Raw genomic sequence first — 16241 nt, forward strand, 5'->3', positions numbered from 1 at the left:
TATTGTTCATTCTTTATTCTAGCTAAACTACAGACACTAAGAAAAAATAAAGATGATGATGAGTATTTGTAAATACAACAAATTACAAAGCACTTGTGGTTCATATTCTTTATTTTACAGCTTTAAGAAAGCATTACTCTTCCACATGTGCAACTTCCAATCCCGTCCCATCAAGGCTTATCAGCAGAATCAGGGCCGTAGGCCTACCCCAGAAATCTCTTCCGCTTGTGCTAATGGATGTTAATGTAGTGCCGCCGTACAGCTCTGCACCTTTCCTCTGGCCTTCACGGATATTTGCTGACAGCAAGAGATGGCGTGACTGAAAAATCACGGATCCTCCCAGCAGGACCCTTCTCCTGCCAACTCCTCTCTCCGCCGTGACCCTTTCTTCCCGGTCTGTTACTGCGTCAGTCCTCTGAAGCCACGGCGCCAGGAAGGCACCTAACCCCTCTCCGACCATCTTAGGTCTGTGGTACAGCTTCATCACCCAAACTGCACTTCGTTCTCTGCATTTTCCTGTAATTTCGAGCTTTGTTTTCTTTACCGCCCGCTGCTAGTACTGCCACAGTTCCAGCCTGATTTCTTTTTCATCCTCAGCAGGTCACACACAACATGCTTCGGCCTCTGTGACCCACTCCTTGCTCAGGCTCATGTTTGCCCCTCCCTTGTTCTTTATCCAGTTGGTTCCTCCTCTCCAGCTGCACGCTGCTTGCTTCCAGATGCAGTTCTCTATCTCCTTTCTCCCTGATTAGCCATCGGTTTCCACTTCCTCTGAGATGATGTTCTCTGCTGCAGTCATTTGTTTCCTCGTAATTATCTACCTTATCTTCTCACCTTGTCCCCATTCCTCCCACCGGCCTTCAGCCTCTCTCCCTAGTACTGCAAGAAATCATCGCCTTCCTCACCTCCCTGCCAACAGCAGGCTCCTCGAGTCCCACCAGCTCCTGCTTGCTTGACTTTTGATTCTTCCTCCAGAAGAGCCAAGAAAATTGTTACGTGGCAGCAGCAAAGCATTTCTCCCAGTTCCGGTGCCTGCTCAAACCTACCTATTCTCTTCAGTACTCCCCAAATGCAGTTTCAGGGAAAGTCTTCCTGCCCAACATGGAGTTGAACATTCAGAATAACTGAGTGTGAAAAATAAAGAGCTTTTACTGAACGTATGCAGCATTTTGACCTTTCCTCTATCCCCTCAGGAAAGAGTAAATTGAAAGAGATTTAAGCAAGGGGGGGCAGAAGGCATATCCTTAACACAAAAACTCCTTAGCTGTCACTACCATCTTTCAAGACCGTACACCAACTGCAGGAATGTGGGTTGGGAAGAGGAAGATGCCTGCAGAACTAAAACAGGCAAAAAAAAAATATGTATTTTCCTCATTTTTGAAAATACCTGAACTCTTCCCTAAAAACTCAGCCTGAGCTATGTGTCTAAGAAGAAAGAAAATCAATGTTAAACAGCTGAGGTTTGGCAAAGCCACAGAAAAACAAAGACAGAGAGACAAGACAGGCGACTTCAATAGATCTCGCTTATTACAGCGTGTCACAAAAACTGGCACCAACACATTAAAGAGGCCCAGCCTAAAAGACCAAACTCACAGCTCTTTCGTTCAGTACAAAAGGCTCCATTATTTCTGTTTTGCACTGAGCCCGTATTGTGACTTTGTGCCTTGTAACCAGTTGCAACAGCTGAAGCAAATTGAAGCAGGTGATTGCACGCACAGATGCTGCTTCGTAAAACTGCTGAGCAGAGTAAAAGGCACTGGGAATTTTGCTGCAAGAATTAGGCAAGACCACATCTGAAGCGTGGCGGATGTCCCCAGGTCATCCCACTCTGCCACACACAGGCACACACTGAAAATCTGGATGTCCCACTGAAAACAGCCCCAGCAAGTCAGTGACCAGAGGACGGAGGCAGTGGGAACACTCGCTCGGCGGTGAGAACCTGCTGTCTGAACTCCGCAAGAGCAGGGTCCAGAACACAGCGGTGTTCATCAGCATTGGTCTTCAGCCCAAAACACCTGGCCACACGTGAAGAAGTGATGTTACTCAAAGACAGGAGGCACACTGCCTGGGGGCGAAATCACCCCTAGTAATAAGCATAGCTCCACTCTGGAGAGCAGTGAGACGGCAGAGGAATGGACAACAACTGCCAGCTGTGGTCTAAGCACGTCGGAGCACTTTAGAAACTGTGAGTGGTACTCTCTGGTACGACGGATGGTTAGAAAAGATGACTTGGAGATGAGAAGACAGAGCTTGAAGCGAGTTACTTACTGAGACTACACAACACCCGAGATATGTCTAGGTTCTGCACCTAGCTTCTTCTGCAAAAACGTGGGCAGCCATTAAAACCGTGGGCCTTCTAAGATGACAGAGCTTCGTAAGCCCAAAACTAATCATCTTGTATTTGCTGACATCTGTCAACTACAGCAACAACTTAGGCAAAGAACAAAGTTTTTACTAGCTTAAACCTAACGCACCACTTATGTTTTACTGAAATCACTCTGAAGTTTTATTACTGTAATAAAACACAGCAGTTAAAGTTGCCTTCAGAAAAAAAAGAGATGCATTTTTACAATGTATTGAAAAGCTTAATGCAAAACACTGCTTATGCTCTCCCACTTTTTAAACTGAGATGTTGCCATGCAGTCAAATAGCAAACCGACATCAGAGGCCACCTCTTCTACCTGCCGACCAGTCCCCAGGTGCGCCCACAGTGCCTCTTTCTTGGTTGAACAGGGCAACGTGATCACGGGAAGAGAAAGCGAAGTGCATCAGGTAGACCAGTAAAGCAAGCTTAAAACTTCCCTAGTCAGAGTAATCACACAAACAGCATGAAGTAACCCTCGTGAGTCATTCACTTTCCATACCTGGCACTAATTAAAGCTTCAGGAAGGTCTGGACTCAGATTCATGAGGTTGATGGGCACTGTAACCAGGCCAGACTTTTGCAGAATACCCTGACTAGTCAGACACCTGCACTGCAACTGCTACTGCCCACCCAGAGAATAAGTTCTCATTTTTCAAACTTCTTGGGAAAGTGCTGGTCCACTGCCTGGGACTTTCTAGCCTAACCCTTCTGCAAAGCCTGCTCCCATTTCCCACGGTCTTGCTGCCGGAGTTACCCAATCCCAATACGTCCCCTAATGTAGCTCAAGTCCAGTGTACTAGTTTCCCATTCCCTGGTCTAGCCCCACAGCTTCCAGGCTCAATCCCTCTCCTTTACTATCTCCATTCCTTCTCCTGCTGTGCATCTCATGCAGCCCAGTTCCTCCACCACCAGCCCTGTCCCTGTTCTCTCTCACAACCTCCTTCCACCACCCAGGTGTTCAGCACCTAGACCCACACAACTTCGGTTTCACCATTCCTCCTCTCCACACCCAGTGCTTCATCTAATCTCACTTGGCCGCTCGCTGTTTCCTACGTTTTCCCTTCCCACCTTCTGTTTCTTCCACACTCGGTCCTACTTAGGGCTTCTGAGAAGTACGGTCCACCCACAAGCAAGGAAATTTGGGAGGCCATCTCCTGCCAGACTTAGGTATCCCCTTTAAAATACAAATAGCATTAACAAGGTTACCCTGATTACTGAAATATTTTTTCATTACAGAAAAGGGATTTTCTTCCCTGCTAGCTTAATTCTCAGAAATAGCTTGAAGGATTTGGTTAGTGCTTTTTGGATTTTTAAACACCAGCCAAAGAAACCCAACCAGTCGCTTTTCAGCCCAAATGAAAATGTGATAACTTCCAATAAAGGCTCAACTACTGAGAGCTGACTTGAGTAATACAAACTGTCCTGCAAACGTATCAAACCCTCCTATGCTTCTCAAAAAAACCACACCACATTATTACTTAGATTGGCCTTAGAACTATCCCTGGTATGACAATCCTGCCCCTCTTTCTCCTGTCCATCTCCCCAAATTCCCACTTGCACCAGCGCTAAGACTTGTGCAACACAACAGGAATTTCTACTTTTACCACAAAAGAGAAAGGGAGGAAAATATAGTAAAAGGTGTGCAGTTTACTTTTATTTTTTTAAACAATTTCTATAAACAAATTCTATTAAAAATGCATATATAATTTCTATTACCCCAGGTTTTGTTTGCTCTCAGTTTTATACAATTCACATTTTCTGACATGTCTTTTTAAGAGCTAACTAGTCCCTGGTCACCACAGGTCTGCAGCAAGTCATACAGCTACTGATGATCTAGAGAATTAAGACTAATTTTTATACTTTCATCAGGTGCTGGACCAAGTTTGTTTAAGGACAATTCCATTTGTCACATAGATTTCAACTACTGGTATCATTCGCTCACACTCCACTCCCTCAACTCAGCCAGCTTGAAGACAGAAGTTCGTTTAGTGGAGTCAGTCTGAAAAAAACAAAAGCAAAAATAACCCCCCTGGCTGGTTGAACTGAATGTACTAAAAATGCTACTTAAAAAGCAAGTTCTAATCAACAGTGCAAAAAAAAAAAAATGAAGCAGATTAGAAGCTGACAGATCTGGCATCAAATACTTTATGGACTTGCTGCTCCAGCTGCATGCATTTAAGTCCACGGGGCCCAATGGGATTCATCCCAGGGTCCTCAGAGAGCCGGCTCGTGTCATTGCGAGACCTCTCAATTATTTTTCAATGGTCTAGGGAATCCGGAGAGGTCCCAGTTGAGTGGAAGGTGGCAAACGTTGTTCCAATTTGCAGGAAGGGCAAGAAAGAAGACCCTGGTAATTACAGGCCTGTCAGTCTCACTTCAGTGCTTGGTAAAACTACGGAGAAGATTATTCGGGGAGTTACTGAAAAACACCTGAAAGACAATGTGGTCATTGGTGACAGCCAAGAAGGGTTCATGAGGGGCAAGTCCTGTCTAATGAACTTAATTTGCTCTTATGACAAGGTCACCTACCTAGCCGACCAAGGGAAGGCAGCTGATGCAATCTTTCTGGATTTTGGCAAAGCTTTCAGTGCTGTTTCTCACAGTATCCTTCAGGACAGAACGCCCAGCATACAGCTAGACAGAAGCATAGTGTGGTGGGTGAACAACTGGCTGACAGGTCCAGCTCAAAGGGTTACAGCACACAGGGTTCCATCAGGCTGGCTGCCAGTCTCTAGTGGGGTTCCACAGGGCTCCATTTTACGGCCAGTTCTCTTCAGTGTTTTCATAAATGACTTCAATGTAGGGCTTGAAGGTATACTAAATACATTTGAGAACAACATTAAATTGGGAGGAGCAATTGACTCCATTGAGGGTAGAGGCGCCTTGCAGAGAGATCTTGACAAATTAGAGGCTGGGCAATCGCCAACAATATGAAGTTCAACAAGAGCAAGTGCTGGATTCTGCACCTGGGATGGGGCAACCCTGGCAGACTAGCCAACATGCAGACTGGGGAACGAGAGGCGGGAGAGCAGCCCTACAGAAAGGGATCTGGGGGTTCTGGCTGATGGTAAGGTGAACACGAGTCAGCGTGCCCTGGCAGCCAAAAGGGCCAACCACGTACTGGCACAGCACGGCTAGCCGGTTGAGGGAAGGGATTGTCCCGCTCTGCTCTGGCACGGCCTCACCTCGAGTGCTGTGTGCAGTTTTGAGTGTCACAGTGTAAGAGAGATATAAGGCTGTTAGAGGGTGTCCAAAGGAGGGCTACAAAGATGGTGAAGGGTCTGGAGGGGAAGACGTATGAGGAGCGGCTGAGGTCCCTTGGTTTGTTCAGCCCAGAGCAGAGCAGGCTGAGGGGAGGCCTCATGGCGGCCTGCAGCTCCCGCACGAGGGGAGCGGAGGGGCAGGCGCTGAGCTCTGCTCTCTGGGGACAGCGACAGGACCCGAGGGACCGGCATGGGGCTGGGACAGGGGAGGGTCAGGCTGGGTGTTAGGGAAAGGGTCTGCACCCAGAGGGTGGTCGGGCACTGGGACAGGCTCCCCAGGGCAGCGGTCATAGCACCGAGCTGCTGGAGTTCAAGAAGCATTTGGACAAGCCGCTCAGATGTGGCCTGATTTTTGGGTGGTCCTGTGTGGAGCCAGGAGCTGGACTCAGTGATCCTTGTGGGTCCCTTCCAGCTCAGGATATTCTGTGATTTCAGTTTTAAGAATTTCTGATATCCTTTCTAGAGCACCTACAGACTGAATAGGATGGATCACACAATGGAGAACCAGAACCCAGCTTTCCAACCAGGCCATAACTCCGCACGCTCAGTTCTGTCACCCAATTCAAAAACCTATGGCCCAGAGTCTAAATCCGACCCCCACCCTTTTTTTTTTTTAAATACTGCAAATGACAAGCGTAAACAGCAAGTATAAAGACACTTCGCTTTGGATTGATCCTCAGTAACAAGCCTGGGACATGCCTACACACCAGAAATACGCAATAACACACTGGCATATCTGCTACAACAGTAATTCGCCTGGCAAAAACAACAGCAGCAGCGGTGCAACAGCACCCCGAGGCCCCTGCCAGCAGCTCTGTGGAAGCCCTGGGAACACCCTCAACTCACACACACACACAGGCAGACGCCAATGCCGCTGCACGTGCACCGACACCTTTCTTACCCATGCCAGTTACAAGGAAACCAGGACAGGTGTGCCCCCCTGCGAGCATCTCGCCATTTGTGTCTGCTGGTTTGTCCGCTGAAAGCCATGTGCTACCGCACAGTACGCCTTGGTAGAGACAAAGCCTGGCTATACTGCACAACCCTGCTTAATATGTAGAGGAAGCAACAAAGAGCACATATGCTGCACGAAGCACTGCATGCTTAATTCAGACGGTGTCGCTTTTCAACCCACTGCTGAGAGACTGTCTTTTACACTGGACGTGGAAAAATCAATTAGAAGCACCACGCTTCTTCGCTGAATTGACTGAATTTTGATCATTACCTTAACCCTCTGAATTTTCAAACAGCATTATGTTCATTTTACACAAGTCATTTCAGAACCACACAATGGTTGGGTTGGAAGGGACTTCAGAGATCACCTGGTTCCAACCCTGGTAGGAGGGGACACCTCCCCCCAGACCAGGTTGCCCAAAGCCCCATCCAGCCTGGCCTTGAACACCTCCAGGGATGGGGCATCCACAGCTTCTCTGGGCAGCCTGTGCCAGGGCCTCACCACACCCTCTGGGTGAAGAACTTCTTCCCTATGTCTAATCTAAATCTCCCCTCTTTTAGCTTAAAGCCATTCCCCCTTGTCCTATCACTCCACTCCCTGACAAAGAGTCCCTCCCCAGCTTTCCTGTAGGCCCCCTTTAGGCACTGGCAGGCCACTGTAAGGTCTCCCCGGAGCCTTCTCTTCTCCAGGCTGAACAACCCCAACTCCCTCAGCCTGTCTTCATAGGAGAGGCGCTCCAGCCCTCTGATCATCCTTGTGGCCCTCCTCTGAACTCGCTCCAGTAGGTTCATGTCCTTCTTGTGCTGGGGGCCCCACAGCTGAATGCAGAGCTCCAGGTGGGCAGAGCAAGAGCAGAGCAGAGGTGGAGAATCACCTCCCTCGCCCTGCTGGCCACGCTGCTTTTGGTGCAGCCCAGGATACAGTTGGCTTTCTGGGCTGCAAGCACACACTGCCAGCTCGTGTTGAGCTTCTCATCAACCAATGGCCCCTGGTCCTTCTCCTCAGGGCTGCTCTCAACCCACTCTCCACCCAGCCTGTATCTGTGCTTGGGATTGCCCTGGTCCAGGTGCAGGACCTTGCACTTGGCCTTGTTGAACTCCACGAGGTTCGCACATGCCCCTCTCCAGCCTGTTCAGGTCCCTCTGGATGGCATCCCTGCCCTCCTGCATGTCAGCCACACCACTCAGCTTGGTGTCACCGGCAAACTTGCTGAGGGTGCACTCACTCTCACTGTCCCCTGTCACCGACAAAGATGTTAAATAATAATCCTTTAACTGGCAGGTCAGCGTTAATGTTTGTCTTACCGAGGAACGAATATTCAGTTCTGAGGCCTATCATTCCCAGAAATAAGCATTTCCTAAAAGTAAAAATAATGCCATACAAACCTTTACTGTTAAAACTGCGAAAAGTAAGTTTCTTGAGCTTTACATTCAATTTTTGCCACCATGTATTGAATACAAGAAGAGTTATATAAATTACAAGCTGTCACTTGAACTGACAACTCCATAACCTAACTAGAAACTAAAAACAGCTTTACTTGGATGCCTTCAAAATGTGACACATGACACAGATGATCAGTTTCTATGGATGATTTTTTTCACCCTTAAAGCCCTGCATGATCCAATATAATTCAAGCGAATCACATCCAACTTTTGGTGAATATGAAAAAAGAACTGTGGTGGTTGCTCGTTCTGTAGCAGCAGAAGGGAAAAGCAAAGATAGATTCTGATGCAGAGAAACTGGTTGTATAACAGCTTCTCTGACTTTTTTTTTTTTAAACTATTTACTAATTTTGTGTCTCAGCCAAAACCAAAGAAAATGCAGATAAAGAGTCCTGTGTAGTAGCAAGGTAACATCAGTGGCTACTGACCCTGACACCAAAGTTAATGAAAAACCTCCCATCCTGCCTTCACCAGGCATTGCAGTACCCCCATATCCACTACAGACTGGGCTGCACTCAGATGTTTTCCCAACCTAACTGTAATGGATAGAGTGGGATTCTTCTGCGTTCCCAGCACAGCAGTTTTAGCAAAACCTTACTTCTCAAGCAGTTCTATCCACCAAAACAATTTTTTTTTTCTGATATAGCTCATTTCATTTGGAGATCTGCATTGAGTCACGCCAACAAAGCAATTGTTTCATCGACCCGTGTTACATCTACAGGAGCGCAAGCTGCTGAAATAGAGGCCAATGCCTATCGTACAGATCCTATACGTAAAAGAAAATGATCTTTTTTAATTAATTTGGTTTAGGAGTTTCTCCACAAAAAACAGGACCACACGATCTCCTCTTTTCAGGCATATTCCCATTAATGCCAACGTCAACTCTTCATCAAGACCACGTGAAGCATTTAGCCTTTATGTAAACTTACAAATTTTGTTATTTTGTTCGGTATCCTACCTGGAGTTGGAACTGATGAATTCTGTTTTGCACTTCTGCCCCAGATTCGCCCACCACCCAAGAGGAAAGTCGATTTAAATATGTGTAAGCTCAGCAGATTGTTACTTCTGATTAACATCACCACCCCCAGGGCGGAGATGTTGCAAAGTGCCCCGAGCACTGCCAGCGCTCCCCAGCAGGTATGGGGCAAGGTGGGGCACCCCGCCGTGTGGGGCAGCAGCTGGGCTCTGGAGCACCTGTGTGCAGCCAACAGCCCGCGGCAGGGACCAAGCTCCACGGAGGGGAATGGGGAAGGTGCCTTGAGCCCGCTTCCCACTGCTCCAACAGTAGCCGTACCCTGCAATACTCACAAGTCTTCGTAGCCAGGCAGCCTTACAAGAAAAGGCATACGAAACATCAGCTTTCTACAAAAACATATAGCATCTTTAAACTTTCAGATTAAATTCACATGCATTTGCTAAAACCAGCTCCAGAGTATGATAAAACAAGCTTCAACTAAAACCAGCTCCAGGGTATCATTAAAAAACCCCCACATTACCCCACCAAATGCACAACAATTGCTGTTTTCAACTTGATTACTAAATATAATAAAAATGAATGGAGTAACTACACAAGTAGACGCTAAAACGGGGCATGTCCCACCTCTGGCCAAGAAGTTCATTATCGCTCAGCACAGGACAGAACAAGGTCTGAGTGCCCTTCCCGCACCTGCTGCGTAGCCCTGCCTACACAACAAGGCACGTTACTTTAAATAAAATTAGTGTAGGTACTTTAACGGAAGCCCTGCTATACGCAGGCCAAAATAGTGTCATCCTCCCCCCACCTCAAAAAGAAAATAAAACTGCCTCAGCTGGTATAAGGCATTTTTAAGAGCGGTAAAATCCTCGCTGTTTAGGGCTAAAAAACACCTAACATGAATTACCTGTGAAAAATACAGATCTGTAACTGACTGCCTTAATGACACACGGTAACTACAAGCTTCCGTGTGACGTACAGTTGTGTATGTGCTAGATGCTTTCAAAGTCTGGCTGAAATAGCGTATTAAAAACTTACTTGTGAAAGAAGAACTTAGAAAGAACCAGTGACCAAAATAAAGCTGAACCATGAGAAAGAAAGGTAAGCCAGGTCACCGTGAAATTGTCAGCACACAAAAGGACTACTGAAGGGAACAACAGATGCAACTTCTCTTTTTTTTTTTCGGTAGAGGATTTTGGCACATTCGAAGATAAGTTTGCAATAGTCGTTGCCAGAAAATTAGTTCTTTTTAATTATCTTTGTTGTAGAACTTGATTTCAATCTACGCCTACGTGTGACATTAATGCACATTAATGCACTGAGCCATCTAGACAACAAAATCAGAACTGCATATATTCGTCACTTCCTCCTTCACCTGGAAAGTTGAGTTTCGGTTCTTTTAAAATCATTTTCAGAACAAGACACAAAAAACCACTTGATCACATGAGTTCAATACGTTTTGGAGAACTGCAAACCCAAATTTCTGGATTAAAACTTCAGAAGCATGACCTGTGAAAAATCCTTTCATTTAAGATTAGCTGTCCTATATTTCTAGCCCATTCAATCAATTAAAATATCCCATCAAATACTGAAAAGCTCTTTATACTGTCTGAAAAAAAACAGCATCATTTCTGAAGAAGCCTCAAGTGAAAATAAAAAGAGGAGGGTGTCAGAAAATCTTGTTTTAATTGAATGTGAAAAAAGTAAGATATTTTAGGCTTTATACAGACTGGTATTATGCTTTTATATAACAGTTTGTTCTCAATACTAAAGCCACAACTACAGTAAAATATCTGCAAATTTACTACGTTCTATCAGGCAACATTACGGAATATACAAACGTAAGTGAAAGCCATGTATTGGAGAGAGGAAAAAATAATCATGCGATTCCATATTAACAGGGTAGAAAAACACTACTAATACCACGGAGTAAGAGAGTTTTGTTGCTGGCATGTTTACCTGTGGAATTTGCATTTTGCATTCGATGTACTTCTTGCTAATAAAAACCAGTGAAAATTTGTTTCATTGCAACATCCAAAAAAATGTTGCTCTGTGACTGGTGATGTGAATTTATGTTTAAAACACACCTGGACAGGCTAGAAATGTGAAGAGAGCAATAAGCATAATTACCAGGGTAAGTTAAATATTAAATTTCACAGGTTATTATAGAAAAAAACAACATTAAAATTGCAGCTTCTAATTTGAGGTGCAACTCCTATTTTAAAAAGTTGGGTATGGTTTTAAAGAGAAGAGATGTTCTTGCAAAAATCTTACTAATTTTTCTGTGAAAAAGGCAAGCTGCAATTTCTGTCAGTGTGATAGCTCTTTTTCCAGAGGTGTCAGGTTAACAGTACCGCTATCATATACGGTGGTTTTAAAAACCCTTTTTCCAGCTCAAGCTATGGTTGCACCACAGCTCGATGTTCAGTCCCAAGAGCTCCTTCCTGCCAGATGTCTTTTTCCCAGCATGAAGCTCAGTTATTCTTAATATAAAAGCCCTGGGATGCCACCAAAGCTGTAAAACAGGAACTGAATTTTGTTACTGACTTAATCTAGATCATATACACAGAAACAGTGAAATTTTTCAGACTATGGAGGACAAAAATATACAGATAAAATGCATTTTTGTTTCACAGCTACATGAATTAAGCGAGTAGTGTTTTACTAACTACTATCAAACGTACAAAACAGCAACGTGAGACCAGATTTACTTGGCTTAAAATCATTTTCATTTCGGTCCAAAGTTGCACCCACTCTGCACTCTTCCTCTGCAGCAGCCCCCTGGCCCCGTCCCTCCTCAGGCAAGCAGCCAGCGCTCAGTCCCTTTCTTCCCCTGTACGCCTCCAGAGACCAAACCAGCCAGTCTGAAAAAGCTCAGCTCCTTGTGAGCAAGGTGAATAAAGGCAGTGTGGAAATGAGAAAGCTGCCGCTACTACTTCCAAAGCTGCCCCTTCCGTTGCACTGAAGTAGAGGGCAGCAGACAGTTGTACAAGGACACCTTTCCCCCAGAAGCTAAAACTGTGCGTCTCTACACACTGAGGCAAGGGCTTCCCCAGCTTTGTTCTTGGTGCTGGTATATAGCTGGCAGAAATCAGTCAGCCATTCCTCATTTCCTCCAGGAAAGCCAGCAGTCTGGATGGAAGCGAGCTAGGGACTGCCCACGAGGTCATACCAAGAACTATAATCCTTCTTTTTAAGAAGTTCCAGAGCTGAATCGATCGCTTAAGGTCTACATATTTTCCTAGCACTTGAAGGAAGCGGACAGATGACAAACTACTAAGGGTGCACCAACGAGGATGAAGTGACTTCAATCACTTCCTTCAATTATTAAAATAACAACACAGCAATGACACGATTAAGTCTGTACATAGAAGACTACACCGCTTGATTATTTAAAACTAAACATTTTCTCTACCAACGCTAATGCTAACTACGTTACGTACCACAATCATCTGAACTATTCTAATTATTCAGGCTGATATTATTATTGTTTGAACAACTGGTGAGAACCAGTTTGTTTATTCATTATTTATTTCTTTGTTATTTTAAAATTCTGTACCCATTAAGCAATTAGTTGCCATTTTTTATTCAGGATCTTACGTCAAGCTGCTTCTGGAAGAAACTGGGACTTGCTCAAGAACATAACTGTTTATTATTTGCATTTTTCTTTGCTTGGTATTACAGAAGCTATGCAAGAAAAAAAAAACAACCACGTTCTCTATTTAAATACATCTTACGTACCAAAGGAAACACTACTGGCTGTGAGCTGATCGCTCCTGAACATTGCGATCTCGTGTCTTTGAATTGGTAGATCTCAGTCTCGCACACATACTTGGAATTCATAGATAAGATAAGAAAAAACAAAGCTGCTGCTTTTTCAATTCACAAGGAATAATAAACGACACCTAGAACTCCTATTACATCTCCCAAAAGCTTTTTGTAAGCCACGTTTTGTTTAGCTGTTAACTGTGGTTTTTATCTCCCTAATAAATTACACTGCCCTCTGAAGCCACTCTACTTTTTCTTCATCTCTTTCACAAATTCTTCCACGCTAGTTCAAAACTGTCACGATACTTTATTTGTAAAACCTAAACCAAGGATGCTTCCTGGTAGGCTATCTCCGCGGCAACAAAAGCGAGCAATCTCTCATTTCTCCTGGATCCGTCCCAGCTGAGCGCTCTGCACTGGCTCCCCACCCGTCCCGAGGCAGTTGTACATCCCTCCCCGGAGCACTGCCCCAGGAAAGCAGCCCCCCCTTTTATTCCGCAGCCTGAAGAGAAACCTGGAGGAATTTGCACGGGATCCCTGCTGTCACTCAGCCTCAGAGGCGACTCGTTTCCTCCCACCACCACCACCACCAATGTCTCCGTCACTGCGCCATACCACACGGCTTCACCCATTTGTATTTACTGAGGTTGAGAGCAAAAAGTGAGGGACGAGCCAGGGATGGGCAGGAAAACCCCCTTCCTTCTGCTACAAGTCCACCTGCATCCTCACCCTGCTGGCTTCTACCACGGCAGGCAGGGGACAATTGCTACCTGAGCACTGCTCACCTCTCGCCACCACAGGCCTGGCGATCCAGCCTAAGCTCCTGCAGGCTACTCCCAGCCCAACGGCACGCTCGGTTGATTTTGTTGTTGTTGGTTTGGTTTTTTGAAGCAACAATTTGCAAATTATGGTCCGCAAGACACTGGTGAGTTGAAGAAAGCTGACGAATTCTTTAGGTGAAAATCTGAAGCTGACATATGGCAAACCATGACTATTTTTAAGGGTTGTGAGTCATTCACTGATTCAAAATAATCAGATGCGCTAGTTCAGAGAAAAGCTTAGCAGATTATACCAAACATACAATTAAATGGAGATAAATGTCATACTATACTTTATTTTGACATTTTGAGGCCAGCTACACGACACCAAGCTTTACAGAAAGAACCTAAATTTGCATTTGTTGGTAGTTATTGCTAAACAACAGCATCTTCCCTTTTTTCTCTGAAATAGCTTGTCAGAAATAGCAGCGTGTGCTGAAAAAAACATTCAAAGCCTTGCTGTAAGAAAACACAGCCAAAACACTTTAGGGAAGTGCCTAAACGGGAGATCAGAACCCCAAAGTGCTAGGTGCATACGTGCACCAGTCTAGCTTCACCTACCCCTACGCAGCTAAGCCATGCAGCTCTGAAGCGAGCAGGCAGTCACTGCAACGCCAGGACAACGCATTCCAGCATGGGCACTCACAAATAGAAATGGAAACAAGGCACCCTGTAGAAGAAACCTTTCCCCTGTACAGCCAGAATCACACAAGGGCTTCTACAGTGCGATTCTTATTCTTCGAGAAAAATAGCATCTCCTCTATCCCCCCAAAGCACCTTCATTCACGGTGGAATAATGCCAGAATGATATTGTATTAGAACTTCAAGGCAGCCATTCCTACCTTCTATTTCATATACGACAAGATTAAAGAACACAGCTGATTTTCCCTAGCACAGACAACTCCAAGCTCCCTGCTTCTCCTTAATACATAGCCTCTTCCCAACCTAGCTACCTGAACACTGCAGCAGGGCTTTTTGCTAAATTTCAATCACCTCAAAGTAGTAAACACTCAAACCCCATGACAGTTTGCAAGCTTTTTTTTCCCATTTCACTTCTCTGTAGAAGAGAGCCCCTCAAGAGCACGTGTTGCACTGACTGTACAAGACTATGCTAAAATGATCTGAAGGAAGTGTACGCCATGTTTCATCAGCAACTGTGTGTAACAACATACAAAATTTATTCAAAGGGAACCTCTCCCCAATTTTTTTAAGCTCCCTCATGAACGTGAATCACTACAATCCTGGATCATATCCCCCAGGGCCTTACTATCACCCTTAGAAGGGTGCATGACAGGCGGAGAGTCACGGTGAGCTGGTCACAGAAAGGCTTGGGTTGGAAGGGCGCTTAACGACCAGCTGGTCCAACCTCACTTTCCAGGTGAGAAACAGGTATAAGGATGCCATTACGGCTGGCTTGCTGTGCTGGAACGAAAAGATTTACACAAATCCACCTCTTTTATGCGACTTCCAGACAGGCCTTGGCTTATTATTACTCCTCATTAAGACGACCACCAACCCAAGGACAACAAGGGGGGGGACACACAACGTTTTCACGGATAGAAACCCTACAAATACCCAGCGTGGCCAGGCTGGTTTCACCACACACAAGCGCTTCGGGAGCTGCCCTGTCAGGCTCCCACGACCCCCCCCAGGGCACCCTCACCCCACCCGGGCACAGAGCAGCACCGCGGGCACCCCTCCCCGCACGCCCGACCCCATGTGAAGGCAGCCGAGCAGCCAGCAGCTCCCACAGCCCCCCGGGGCCCGAGGCCGACTCCCCCCTTCCCGTGGACCCCTCATGAGGTGTCTGTGTGTGTGTGTGTGTGTGTGTGTGTGTGTGTGTGTGTGTGTGTGTGTGGTGGCGCTGCCCCCCCCCCCCCCACCAGCAGCCGTTAACGGCCGGGGGGGGCTCGCGCCGCCCGTTCCCCCCCCCCCCACAGCCCCGGAAGCGGCTTCCTCGGCGGGGTTACCGGCGTTAGCGGGGCTCCCCCCGCGGGCACTGACCGTCGGGGTCCCGCTCGCCGGCGCAGCGGCTCCGCCCGCGGCGCCCATCCCGGCCTGGCCCTGCCCCGGCCCCGGCCCCGGCCCCGGCCCGCAAGGACGGCTGAGGAGCGGCGCGAGCTCGTCAACCGCGCACGCGCCGCCGCCCTCGCGCCGCCGCCGCCGCTCGGGGCAGCGGCTCCCGCCGCCGCGCGCATGCGCGGGGAGCCCCCCCCCTCCGGGAGGGGGGTGCGGGGAGGGGAGAAGGGAGGGGGGGAGGGAGCGAGTCGCGCACGCGCCGGATAGGGGGATGAGGGGTGGTGGGTCCCGCGCGCGATGCATGGTGGGTGTTGTAGTTCTATCTGGAGGCATGCCGGAAGGGCTGGTGGAGCGGCTTACCGCTGCCGGACTACAACTCCCAGATGGCTTCGTGGTCCCCTCATGCCCAACGCCCCGTAACCGCCGCGCCGGGCGGGAGGCGCCTGGCTGGGGGTGCTGGGCGTGAGAGGCGCGGCGGTGCTGAGGGGGGGGGAGCTGGGTGGGCTCGTAGGGTTTGCTCTAAAGCGCTGGCAACGGCGGCCGCCCCACGGCTCTTTGGAGCAGTTTTACAAATAAATGTGTCCGTTGGTAACGGTTACAGCAGCACGCGACCGAGCCCTGTGTGATTTAAAGCCCTTA

General features: G+C 47.2%; 1 protein-coding gene across 2 annotated transcripts in view; it reads right to left on the bottom strand.

Annotated features, from left to right (window-relative positions):
• Window positions 1–15747, bottom strand: part of RALBP1 (ralA binding protein 1) — a 34793-nt gene extending 19046 nt beyond the window's left edge. The window contains exon 1 of one of the 2 annotated variants that reach the window (XM_035564188.2): window positions 15554–15747. The gene's annotated coding sequence lies outside the window, so the exon portion shown is untranslated. The remainder of the gene's footprint in view (window positions 1–15553) is intronic. The other variant, XM_035564187.2, reaches the window with a different exon arrangement.
• Window positions 15748–16241: the final 494 nt, after the last annotated feature.

Source organism: Cygnus atratus, chromosome 2, assembly GCF_013377495.2.
Source record: "Cygnus atratus isolate AKBS03 ecotype Queensland, Australia chromosome 2, CAtr_DNAZoo_HiC_assembly, whole genome shotgun sequence".
Lineage (NCBI taxonomy): Eukaryota > Metazoa > Chordata > Aves > Anseriformes > Anatidae > Cygnus > Cygnus atratus.